Source organism: Antrostomus carolinensis, unplaced genomic scaffold, assembly GCF_000700745.2.
Source record: "Antrostomus carolinensis isolate BGI_N321 unplaced genomic scaffold, ASM70074v2 scaffold17024, whole genome shotgun sequence".
Classification (NCBI taxonomy): Eukaryota; Metazoa; Chordata; class Aves; order Caprimulgiformes; family Caprimulgidae; genus Antrostomus; species Antrostomus carolinensis.
This window is the reverse complement of record NW_010310260.1, coordinates 1-13,664: the sequence shown is the minus strand read 5'-3', so window position 1 is coordinate 13,664 and position 13,664 is coordinate 1. Positions and strand designations below refer to the sequence as shown.

The 13,664-nt window shown below is 45.5% G+C and overlaps 1 pseudogene; it reads right to left on the bottom strand.

The window, feature by feature from the left end:
- Nucleotides 1-459: 459 nt before the first annotated feature.
- Nucleotides 460-1,638, bottom strand: LOC104517929 (plexin-A4 pseudogene; annotated as a pseudogene).
- Nucleotides 1,639-13,664: the final 12,026 nt, after the last annotated feature.

The following is a 13,664-nucleotide window of genomic DNA, read 5'->3' as shown; positions in this document are numbered from 1 at the left end:
CTTTTAAATACCTCCATGGATGGTGACTCCACCACTTCCCTGGGCAGCCTGTTCCAATACTTGACAACCCTTTCAGTGAAGAATTTTTTCCTAATATCCAAACGAAACCTCCCCTGGAGCAACTTGAGACCATTTCCTCTTGTCCTATTGCTTGTTACTTAGAAGAGACCAATACCCACTAGTACCCACAAGTAACTATGACAGACAAATTCCTCCTAAAGATTTCAAGGCCCTTTGGCTTAGTTCATCAGCAAACATAGCATGCCTGGGGAGGTCAGAACATGATACCTTCCTCAGCTTGTCCATGAGCAAACTGAGGCATGAACTGGTTAAAATAGGTGGTATGATGAGCTGGAGACAGAGAAAGGACTGGGACAAGGCAGTCTCAGTTCCTTGGTCCCTGTTCTAAGATCTATGAGCACATCAGTTGAAGGTTGGGTGCTTAGAGGCTTCACTTACCGCACTGCTACAGGGAATGTCCTTGACTTTGAGCCAGGCCAAATCTAATGTCCCCTCTCCCCTGTAGCAGGACTGCAGTCTGTCCTTGATGCGATCATTGATCTTTTTCAGGACAAATATGCAAAGAGCGGACTCATCCAGAGACTTCATCTTTCTTTTCTGCCCCTTGGAGAAGACTGTGAAGAGGATATCATCCTCAGGGCCAACACCCAAAGACCTCGCTAAGATGGCTCCAGCCTTTGACAAGTAGGCTGCCTGAAGCAACCGATACTCCACCCCATTCTTCTCACAGCCAATGGGCACCTCAACATAGGAGTTAAAGGCTGTGTCCTCCTTACAAAGTCGGACCAGCTTGGAGGTATAAACCTGCTCTTTCGTGGTAGAGCCAGGTGGTGAGATCATCTCAGGCTGCAGAGTCAGGAAATAGACAAAGTTACCACTGCTGAAGCCATAGATGTAGTAAATATCAAAGTCAGGGATGATGGTAAAGGTGTCTGAGGGGATCTTGATCATAGAGGCCACAAACTCATCATGAAAGACATATGCAAACATCCCATCTGCCTCGGAGTTCTTGGTAAGCTTCCTGCTGGAAATAGTGGGGAAATACTCAGGTTTGCCATCCACGGCAGTGGCAATGAACAACTTGTCATCCATGTTGCTGTAAGAAACAATGACTCCAAAAACAGAGCCACTCTCATTCACCCCAGAGAGATAATGCTCCTTCTTGTGGAAGGGCTCTCCTAGCTTGAAAAGGTCATCCAGCCTCAAAAGTTTGCAGATGCCCTGGTAAAGACTCCCACAGGCTATCAATCGATTCTCCTTGTAGTCTATGAGGAGCATTTTGTTTATGTTGTTAGTGGGTGTCAACGGTTCATTGCAGGTTTGGACTATCCTAGGAGGATAACACTTGGGATTATCTTCATCAGGACCAGTCTGGTGGGTCACCAGGACCTTCAGGTCACTGGACAGTTTGTAGATCCTGTTGACAGCTCCCAAGTATATGTGCCCAGTTCTTTCATCCACCACCAAGTGGTTGAAGTTTCCCTCTGCTTGGTCTCCAGTGAAAGTGATGAAGGGCCTCTTTGGATGGAGTGGCTGCTGCCTACCAAGAGGCGACACTGTGGTGGATAACAGGAGGTGAGAAACCAGGCAAGTCCATTTCCACATGGCCGGTGACATGGTTAGAAATGTTTGTATTCCCAAGGGAACGAGGATTAAAAGCTGTAAGAGTCTTCAAAACACCAATTCCCTGGTAGATTTTGTCCTACAAGCAAAGAGAAAAGAAAACAAAAGTACATTACTGTGGAGTATTCCTTCCTCCTCCCTCCTTCACAACCATGCCATCATCAGAGCGCATTTAATTGCTAATCCTCCCTTTCTCCTCTCTGAGCTCTCTACTTAAGACCAGCACAAAGGGAGCCCTCCTGAAAGAAAATATGCTGGTAGAAAGAGCAGAAATCACACTGTAGAATAATAAACCAACACCCTTTTACTCTCCATTACACACACATGTGGCCCATCGTGCAGCACAAAAATTCACTGGAAGCCAGAGCAGTGCAGAAGGTTAGTGGTAGAAACATCAAGTTTGCACTGCCAAATTTAACCCAATTGCAGATTAGCTACCTTAGAAGCCAGGACTAAGGAAGGATTATTATCCTGATCTTCTGGATGAGGGACTGAAGCCTAGAGAAGGTCAGGGACCTGCCTACAGGGACACATCCAGATGGATGCTGAGCTCTTTTGCAACCCTTGAAGTTTGTCAGGAAGAAGCCAGCTCTGGTCTGACATTAACATCCTTTCAGGGAGACTTCAGTCCAGAATGGCCCTGTTTGAACAGATTCTCTGTGGCTTCCAGATCAAAGCTGCCTTATGTCAGTCCAGTTTGGAGTACAGACATAGGAGCTGTGGTGTGCCAGCCTTCACAACCACATCTATGAAGGGCATGTAGCCAAGCACGGAGCAAGCTGAGCAGCAGGTCTCCTCCTTCCCCTGGGTTCACACCACGAGACCGCTCTCCACCCACTGCACAGCCAAGAAAACATTGTCTAGAAGAGAGATACAGTTCCCCAGGGCATCTCAGATGACTGAGGAGAGAGGGGTTGCCTAACTATTAGGAGTAATAAAGTCTAAAGGACCATGAAGTAGGAAAATTAACAACCCAGGGAACAGCCTGGTGACTTTCCAAAGAGAGGGAAGAGGGCTTTCTTACACCACTCAGTCTCTTAAAACCTCCCAGGTTTTAACCAGCGTGATGGGAGCAGTATGGGGTTCAAACAGGTTGGTTTGGTGAGCACATCACCAAGCCCTATCTTTGTGCCATGGAAATGCATCTTCCTACTCAACACATTCATCTGCTACCTGTTCCTTCACTTTTTCAGGGTAGCTTCTGTACCAAGAACACCTTTGGCCCTTTATGGCCCCACAGAGTATGGAGGATATGGAGTCCTACCAACACAGGTCTTACAAACCAAGCTCCTTGATGAGCACTGACTGCACAACCCTTGTTACCAGTGGCCAGGCTGAGGCACACAAGTCTTTCCTTCCTCCATCCCTCTTTACCATCCAGATCAGGATTTCACACAACTGTTCTTGATTTGAAAAAGGACACAAGTCAAACCCCAGCTCTGCTCCTGCAGACCGGTGTCCTATCACCTCTCTCACAGAGTGACTTTGCTGAAATCAAGGGTGTAACTAGCTGAGCAAAGGTGATGACAGCCAGCCCCACGCAAGTAGGAGGCAAGATAAAAATCACTGTTCACAGATCCCAGCAGGGAGGAAGATGTGGCAGTGACACAGGTTTGGATTTGCAGCTTTTTCAAATCCGTGTAACTCTGCTAACGTCAGTGGAACTGAAAAATTTACTTCAAGAAATAATAAAGAGAATAAATCCTGTCTTCTTTTGACCTATAGACTGATTAGATCTGATAGTGGAAAGGGTAAGTCTGGGCTTATAGAGCATCCACTATTTTTTCTGCCACCCCAAATATTTCAAAATTCTCACAGCAGCCAGAATTTCAAAGCTGTTGGATGATCACCTTCACCTCCCACTGCCCTCCCTACCGCAGCAGCCGCAGGCATCAGATAGATGACGGACAAAGGTCATTTCACATTTACTTTAGGTGTGTTTACCCTGTTCTGCTTTGCCTTTCTGGTCAAGCAAATATTTAATAAAATCAAGCTTATAGTGCAGAGTTTGCAAGACTGTCTTGTGAGCAGGAGAGGATACGCTCTGTGAAGATACACAGGCTGGTCACGTAGGCTTTTAATAACCTTTATTATGACAGATAGAGGGGCAATGGGATGAGTTCTCCTCACGTAACCATTCCTCTTTCAAAAGAGGCCATCCTTGAGAGCAGCAGCAGAAGAGGGAAGCTGTCCCTGTTTGAGTCCTGTGTTCAAAAACATCACGTGGTGACCCTGAACACTGGCTCCCGTCGCTTACGAGTTATGATCCATATTTCTAACAGACACTGGTTTGATCGGGCACTAGACAGATCTAGGAAGAAATTATTCTTTTCAAGTACAAAAAAGATATCTATTTTACCCCTATATTCAACTGTACTTTGCTCCTCTTCACCCTGCAGAGCCAGCACAGCTGCAGGACAGGGAAAGGGGAACTGTCACGATCCAGAGACTGAAGAGGTAATGAACAACCCCTCTTCTGCAACAGGAGCCATCTGCCTGAAGGTCATCACAACACCCAACGTAGAGTTGCTGGTTGGGGAAATCTGGCCATTAAAATAAGCTGTCAACACAACACAAAAGGAGATAAGCTCCAGATGTGAAGTCTTTGAGGTCCAAGCAGGAGAGAATCATGATTGAATTTGAGGTGAGACTGTCAGTTGTAGAGGGGAGGAGCAGTGAGGGGAAGCTTCCTCTAGCAAACTTGATCTGGAAATCAGAGAAACCCCAATGAGAAACTTCAGGAAAGCTGGATGAGGAGTCCCCTTTTCAGCAGACAAGGGCACTTCAAAAATAGTGAACCTCATGGGGGAAGATGTTCACCTGCAGAAGAAAGAACCTCAACAGTCTGCCAACACAGAGAGCCACCAAGCAAACACAGGAGCAGCTTTTTGGGACAAAGGAGGGAAAGCAGGAGCCTGGGGCTATCTTGCCATCTTTCATCAGCCATCTGAGTGACCCTAGGAGCAGGATTTTCTCTCTGTACACTGCTGGCACTCACTCCTTCTCTCCCATCTGCTCATGTTGTGTACCCTGCACCCTGTCTCCTAAAGTCCCAATCAGTACTTGAGCCTCTAAGGGCTATAATTTATAATTTGGCTTCATTAATAAATAACACCAGAGGGCAGAGGCAAGGAGGACTGGTTGTTTAGCTTGCAGAATAGAACAGGGTTTGTACTACCCCTTAGAGATCCACCAAGAAGAAGGGGGTTATGCATGTCTTTTTGTTACTCATGTCTGGAGAGCAGAAGTCACAGCAGCTGGGAAGACAAATAATACGATGCCATAGACATACTCAGTCTCTTAGGCTGCTCGGTCTGCAAGAGATTAATTATATTGTAAGAAAAAAGCAAATAAACAAAAAAGCTACAGTGAGCAGGTGATGAGGTCTGGGCTTTGGCTCTGAGCTGGGTATTTCCAAAATAAACCCAAACTGCCTTCCCACAATGACCAGGCTCACTTGCCTTTTCCCTCACAGACGTGGTCAGCAATGATTCCACGACCCACCATGTAGGGCTCCTCTGTGAGACTAGGCTGTCCCTCTATGAGCTTCCTGCCACAGCAGCCTCTTCATCACCACATTCAAGGTCCCTGGGAAGGTCACACAGCCTCTATGGCACCAGGGATCTATAGGGAAACACCTTTTGGTAGAAAGCAGTCCTGCTTTTCCTCCCTCTGTCAGGATCAGCTGCCCCTCCTGCTCTGCTGCACTCTTCACATGCACTGGTGGTACTGGAGGAGATGCCACAGGTCATAGAATCATAGAATGGTTTGGATTGGAAGGGACCTTAAAGATCATCTAGTTCCACCCCCCTTCCACTAGACCAGGTTGCTCAAAGCCTCATCCAGCCTGGCCTTCAACACTTCCAGGGAAGGGGCATCCACAACTTCCTTGGCCAACCTGTTCCAGTGTCTGACCACCCTCACAGCGAAGAACTTCCTAATATCTAATCTAAACCTCCCCTCTTTCAGCTTAAACCCATTTCCCCTTGTTTTGTCATTAACTGCCCTTATGAAAAGTCCCTCCCCAGCTTTCTTGTATCCCCTCCAGGTACTGGAAGGCTGCTGTAAGATCTCCCCGGAGCCTTCTCTTTTCCAGGCTGAACAGTCCCAACTCTCTCAGACTGTCTTCATAGGAGAAGTTCTCATAATAATACAAAGTTTTTCCTCAAGGCTAGATCTCCTAGGTGAGTTTCTTCACCATGCCACAGCATAAAAATGCCAAGACAGTGCCTACCTCCTTCTCTGACCATGGTTAGGCTGTCGTGCTACCCAACCTTCATGACATGCAGCAAACCCAAAGCAAGATATCATTCTTTTTTTCAGAACTGGAGCTACACTAAATTTGAACCTACTCTGAACATGAAATCAAAGCAAAGTAAGCCTTCTCACAAATCCAGCTGCTACATCCATGGTCAGAGGAAGATCTCAAAGTCAACTCCTGCATAAGGTCTCACATCACTCTCTTGCCTGTGGATCTAATGTCTCAACTGCATGGCTTGCAGATAACAAATTCCCTGTAAGACCCCTTGAATATACACAGTTTAGGTCAAGGACTGGTTTCCTCCTGAAGGACAGCATGTTATGATGCTAACCTAAGGTGTGGTTACTTTTTTACTGTTACTGACCATTTCCAGCAAAGGTTAGAGACCACTGATTAAGAGAATGCTGCTTGGTTCTCCTCTGGGCTCTCCAGGAAACAATCCCAAGACTCTACAACATGCAACCCCATGGTCAAGAGATGGAGCCCTGGACAAGAAAATTTTGGATGCAGAAAAGCCTAAGAGTAAGAAACTTTCTTAACTTCTTTTAACTCAACTTATGATTGTTATTAGATAGGAAAGATGGAGAATGCTGAATACATCCTCAAATCCCAGCTTTCAAGGGGAGAAAGTGAAGAAGGATGTGCTATGACTGAGGAAGTAGCAATAAATCAGGAATAAAGAGGACACAAAGGGCTGTTCTGTGAATTGAGAGGGAGGGAAGGACTTAGGAAGAAGTGTACAAGGAGAGGGGAAGGAGATAGCTGGATCATTTGGTTTTGATCGACAATCTCACAAAAACCATGGTCATGTCCCTGTACTGGACACTGGCACAAATCCAACCCCACTGCAATGACAGCTCCTGAAAGGAACCTGTCATTGGGTGAACACGGGAGAAAACAGCATCTCCGCGTTTGGCTCACACAAATCCAGCCCTCCTGCCATCAAAGGTGGCAGACAAATTCAAATCACCAGGTCCCCTGCCACAGTCACATGTTGAAAGCAGGGACAGTGCAAGGTCAGTAGCAAGAGGAGTCACGCGAGAGAGCCTGGTTGCAAAGAGCCATGGGAGCAAACCCACCCAGGGTCTAGATTCAGCTAGTGGCTCAGAGCAAAAGTACATGTTAAAATCTAGAACAGGACCAGAACATGATGAAAAACAGCACTGGGAGGGGAGCATATCATAGAATCACAGACTGGTTTGGGTTGGAAGGGACCTTCAAGCTCATCTAGTTCCAACCCCTCTGCCATCAGCAGGGACACCTTCCACTAGACCAGGTTGCTCAAAACCTCATCCAACTTGGCCTTGAACACTTCCAAAGAGAAGCAGCCACAGCTTCTCTGGGCATCCTGGGCCAGTACCTCTCCACCCTCACACCAAATAATTTCTTCCTAATATCTAATCCAAACCTCCCCTCTTCCAGTTCAAAGCCATTACCCCTTTTTCTGCATCCCTTGCCCTTGTCCAAAGTCCCACTCCAGCCTTCCTGGAGCCCCTTCAGGTACTGGAAGGCCACTAGAAATTCTCCCTGGAGCCTTCTCTTCTCTAGGCTCAACAACTCCGACTCTTTCAGCCTGTCCTCATAGCAGAGGTGCTCCAGCCCTCTGGATCATCCTTGTGGCCTCCTCTGGACCCATTCCAGTAGGTTCATCTCCTTCTTATGTCCCAGATCTGGACACAGTAGTCCAGATGGAATCTCACAAGAGTGGAGTAGAGGACCAGAAAACTCTCCTTTGACCTGCTGGCCACACTTCTCTTGATGCAGCCCAGGATATGGTTGGCGTATCCAACCACCTCCTCCTAGAGAGTGGACCTGATACCACCCCAGGGTCCCGCTGGCTGGAGTAAGGAGTAAACCATCAGCCCCCAGGACTGCAGGACAATGCCAATGGCACAAGGTGGGTGGTTAATGAAGCCCAGCGTTCCTCAGGCAGCATGTTCCTCTGTTTACTTGTGCTCCACTCAGGCACGGCTATTCATTCCCCGGGATGCGGGAGGCTGTGCACAGATGCTGATGAGGCAGACGCCCAGTGATGGAGCCAACAGACAGCAATTCAGCATCAAGTGCAGCTACACAATCCCTTTAATCTCAGCTAAAGATTTATTTTTTTTCCTGGCTTTCTTTAATAAACCCTGATTACCACGGATAGAAGCTTTTCTTTAGGAACCGACACGGCGAGAAAACTCATACAGAGACGTTGTCGACAGCTCTCCCAACAAAGATCAGCTTCTAACTTCAGCTAAATCCTTTCTCCCCAAACACACAACCTGTCCAACATCTGATGGAAACTGAAGGCAAGTGTCTTTTTGAGGGTATCCCATGCCAGACCATCTTTTCTTTGGAGCTCGCTGCGATTCAACAGATCCCAGCGTAAGCTGCAGCTCATCCCAAATAAAGAGATTAATTTCATGATTGGTTTGTTTGCAAGGCACTTAAGCTAAGGTAGGACAACACGGCCTTCCCTCATCACACAGATGATTCTATTCAGACATTCAGATGGTGCCCATCACCTTGTTACCTGTACATCTGCCAGAAGCGTATTAAGTGATGGGATTAACATTTGCCATAAGTAGGACTTTCTTCTTTTTTTTTTTCCTGATTCCCCCAAGTGATAAAACCACATGTGGGTGGTGTCTCTGCCTGCATTTCAGACTTGGTTTCTTATCAGCAAAAGCAGGTCAGAGCTGTTCTTCTTTGTGCTTGGGAGGAAGAGCAGAGAGGTTTGTTATGGTTTCTCAGTTCCTCTAGGAATTTGCTACACAGACGCTAGAAGGAAAGAACACAAATATTCAGTGCTACAGAAACAAGAATGGAGTTTTGAGGTCATGGAAATAACCTACAAATCCAGAGACCAGGGCTAAACTCTCTTTTCTAGAGCAGACTCACCCACGAGTCTCCATGGCCGACAGCCACCCTCCACAGCACAGGTAACGGTATTTCCCACTCTCACAAAAGTATTTTGAGGATAAATCTATTAAAATTATTCCTTATCACAGTAGCTGGTGAAATGTAAACCCCCAGACAAACAAGCTATTGCAGCAAGAGCACACGAGGTCATTGATTTTAATCAACATGTCACAAAAGTGCCTAACTGTTGATCCTACCTCTAGAAATGTGTGGATGAGACCATATCTGTCTAAAGCACTGAGAAAAGTGCAGAATTGCCAAAAGCCAGAGTGTCAGATTGACTTCTGCTTCAAATTCTCATTCTTGTCCCCTACAAGCTGTGGGCTTCTGTTCTCCCCACTACAAAATCCTTCTCAGTTTCACTGAGGTGCAACTCTCACGGGGTTGACAGTTGGCCAAGAAATTAAAAGGCACCTCACAGACACACACACAGAATGGTAGGGATTGGAAGGAACCTCTGAAGATCATTGAGTCCAAACCCCCTGCAAGAGCAAGATCACATAGAGTAGATCACACAGGAAAGCATCCAGGCGGGTTTGGAATCTCTCCAGAGATGGAGACTCCACAACCTCTCTGGGCAGCCTGTTCCAGCTCTCTGGCACCCTCACAGTAAAGAAGAGCAACACAGGTAAAGAGACCCTGATCAGCAATAGACATGAAGAGGAATAAACCCATCCTTTGCCACTAAAGGAATTATGAATATTGAGAAGAAAATTAACTGGGCTTCATCCCAGTAGGTCTCTCCAAGTTGTATATCAATTACAGCATTTTAAGACAGCCTTGAGGAAAATAGCATTTCCTTCCTCCAAAGTCAAGCTTATGCTTGCAAATTCCCTTCAAGATTTCAGGAGCTCCAAAGAGTACTCAAATGAAGTCTTTAAATTTTCTGGACCTGGTTCAGATGAGAGTCCTAAAACACCACTTTGATCCTCAAAGAGCAAGGAAGGGGTTCTGACCCCAGGTTTCTTTATGAGTCAACAGGCAGCTATTTTCTTGTTGGCTGTAGAGCACAGTTTATGTTGCACTGAATGCCAGTGGGTGGATGTTTCACTCTGTTTTGCAGTCTTAGGAAGATCTGTGAGACACAAGTCCTCTCTCTGAGGCTGAAGTCTTTTAATTAGCATTGTATAAATCCATTAAGAGTCAAATCTCATAAGACAGAGACCGTACTTCAACTGTCTCCCCAAAGTCTGGCACAGAGAGCAACTCCAAATTCACAGTGACTTTGTGGTCATTGGCTATTTCACTCTCAAGATCTACAAGAGGCATCAGCAAAGATAAAACATAGGACTTAAAGGAAAAAGCAAAACCTTTAGACCTTGATCTACTGGTTGTTGGAGCACTGAGATCTATATTTGGAGGTGGGGAAACCACTTGGAAAGAAACCAGAAGAGAATCCCCAGTCTTCAAAGTCTAAGGTTTCACTACATATTCAAAAGGCAGCTAGAGTAGAACAGCCTGAGAGACACAGGGGTAAAAGCAACAGGACTGGGAAAATCAGAGATGATACCAGAATGGGGAATAAGGTGTGGAAATAAAGCTTCATAGGGATGTAGAGACGGTGGATTTGCTGCATAGTATCAGGTTCTCTGCAAACCAGATGAGCTTCTGTTACCAGTGACCAGTACTTGATGGTTCAGAGAGTATGGGAAGTCCTCTCAAATGAAGAGTGTATATCTGGCTGGCCCAATATGAGATCTGGGATCCTCTAGAGTAAGGAACATCAATCCTGCAACTATACCAAACCTTACAGTCGGAAATAGGCTGAACACACAGCAGGAGTAGGAACATAAAGAAAACACTGTTAACAATACTGTATTACTGGGAGGGAAGAGACAGAGAAAGGTGTGATGATTTCTGTTCAGTGATGCAGGGTTTGCAGCAGAGGCGAGAATGGAATCTCCCTTTATGCTTTATTCAGCATAAAATTTCCTCCTTTCATTTATGGCAGGTATCCAACTCATTTTGGAGCAGCGACCACTAGCCATGGATGGGGCCAGTGAAAAGACCTGACACAACAAATCCTTCATCTTCAGCTTCCCATGTGAGTGGCTAAAGAGAGCAGAGGAGAGAGTACAGTCCTATAAAACAGGGATGGCTGGACTATCTCAAATCTTAGCCAGATCTTGAGTCCAACACACACATTATCACTACTGGGCAGGAGAAGTGCTGACTGGTGTTTGCTCTCCCAGACCTAAAGGAAAGCTTCAGTTTACTGCAACCATTAGTATCTTTTTTTTTAATAGTGACATCTGTACTAGAAATTGTGAGAAAAAAAAAAAATTAGATCACAGAATCACAGAATCACAGAATGGTAGGGGTTGGAAAGGACCTCAGGAGATAACCTAGTCCATCTAGTCTAGATATCTCCTTGTTTCATTTTCTCTGCGTTTACTAATTCTGACCAAATTCCTAAATGCTTCTGGGTGGGTGTTTATGCACCCGTGAGCCTCATGGGTAGACTCATTTATTTTAGCACTTTGCCTTTTACATGACAGCTCTTCCAGCAACTGGCCTCTGTCCTTCGACCCTTGAGCAGGTCAGATGAGGAACACTCTTCTTCCATGTTTCTGTAGCACCTAGGGCAATTAGGTCCCTATCTGGTTAGTTTACAACTTGCATGTATTAGCTGAAGTAACCTATGTCTGATGACTGCACAGGCTTGAAAAGAAATATTTGAGAGATGGCAGAAGGCTGACTAGTCCATACTTTTGCCCTGAAGTTCCCCAGCCCTAAAATCCAGGCATCTTGTAATCTCGTTTAGGTATTCCTGCTCCGGCAGGGGGAATGGACTAGATGATCTTTTGAGGTCCCTTCCAATCCTTAACATTCTGTGATTCTGTGATCTTCTGCAGATATGAGATTGCTACAGAGCACAAACTCTTCTTTACCAATGAAACAATACAGCACAAACTAGACATTTTTGTGAACAATACGAATCTACCACATGCCTTACTTGGTCTTCCCTTACAAATATAATAAAAGCTGCATTAAAATTGTTTAGAATTTTTAACAATTCTGCCATAAAAGTACTTCTGAAGCAGGGCTCAGTGCAGCTACTACATTCAGACAAGGATTCCTCCTGAGAATAGATACCCAAATCAGACCAAATAAAATATGTCCTCTTCAGAGGACTTCCACTTCAGAACACTTTGGCTAAAACCTTCTGTTCCGACTTGACTTGGATTTTTTTTACAGTCAGGCTGAAGGGCAGTTGAGATACCACTAGATCCAAAAGGCGAGGGAAGGGATGGGACTCTGACGGAAAGCCCCATGCTTCCACTAGCAGAGATATCCAGCTGAGACACAATTTCAAGCCCGGCAGCAGCAAGAGAGATTGATTTTTTTCTAAGAGCAGGGAGTCACAGGACAAGGGGTGATTGCTTGAAACTGGAAGAGGGGGGATTGAGATGAGATATTAGGAAGAAATTCTTTCCTGTGAGGGTGGTCAGACACTGGAACAGTTTGCCCAGAGAAGTTGTGGATGCCCCCTCCCTGGAAGTGTTGAAGGCCAGGTTGGATGAGGCTTTGAGCAACCTGGTCTAGTGGAAGGTGTCCCCGCTCATAGCAGGGGGAATTGGAACCGGGTGATCTTTCAGGTCCCTTCCAACCCAAACCATTCTATGATCTATGATTCTATGATATTTAAAGACCCTTCCAACACAAACCATTCTAAGATTCTATAATTCTCTGTCTCTACTCACTCTGCTGTAATGAGGCACACAGCCCTGATAAGCAGAAGCTCTTTGAACATTTCGGGGGGGGGAAAGTCTGATATCTATCCCACCGCTGTCCATGACATTCCATTTTGCAGATGACACAGGAATACTACAACAGGTACTTTCAGCAGAGAAAGAGCAGCAAAACTCAACCCTCCTTTAAAAAAAGACCTGGATGAGTTATTACTAACTTACTATTAATTTTCTCTTCCAGTGACTTTGCCACTGCCAGGCAGAGGACAAGCTTAACTGCTGCCAACACCTACAAAGGCCAATGGGAAGTTATTCTTAGAGCCCTGCCCGACTGTTGCTGCAGGATAACTAGCTCCAAATCATGCTTGACAGTCTCAAGATATTGCTGAGCTAGACAGGACATCTACTGCCAGGATCAGATACAAGAGATAGAGTTGTGCTAATATGAGTAGAAAGATAATCACGCGTTATGTTTGTTAACAAGAAGATTAGAAGAGAGCTGATGTTGTACACACACATAGAAGTTGCATCTGCAAGGAGATACACAAATCTCTCCTGTACAGCATACAGACACATTTATTTTTGCAGAAAATTATGCAATTCCTGTACTCCCAGTGCAGGGCAGCCTGTGCATGCATAATTACACCGAGCAGTAGGAGCAACACCTATAGCTCAGGTTGTCTGGCATGTTATGGACTAAGACTCGGTTTTGAAGATCCTCATTACTTTGACAGATCTGAACTGCTCAGGGGACAATTGCCTCAGCTCGGTGTCCACCTCAGGCTAACGCTGATGTAAAAAGTTGCATTCAGAATGGCTTGGGTGACTCTGAGAAACAAATTAGGAGATAAGTTTTTGCAAGTTATGGATTTTTTTCTTTGGTATTTGTCTTTGGCTATATTCTTCTCCTGGTTTTTAGCTGGGACAGAGTTTGGTTTCTTTTTAGTAGCTAGAGCAGAGCTGGGGTTTAGGTTCAGCTGGGATTTGTTATGAGAAAAAGGCTGATAACATACCAGTGTTTTCATTCTGTAGCTGGAAGTTGAAGGACTTTGTGTTTTGTTCGTCTACAAGCGCAAGATCTAGGGGGGGCAAGGAATATTTCAATTAATAAGCTCAATTAGCATTTGGTTCTGCCAAGGGGTTGTTCCATCTCCTGTCCC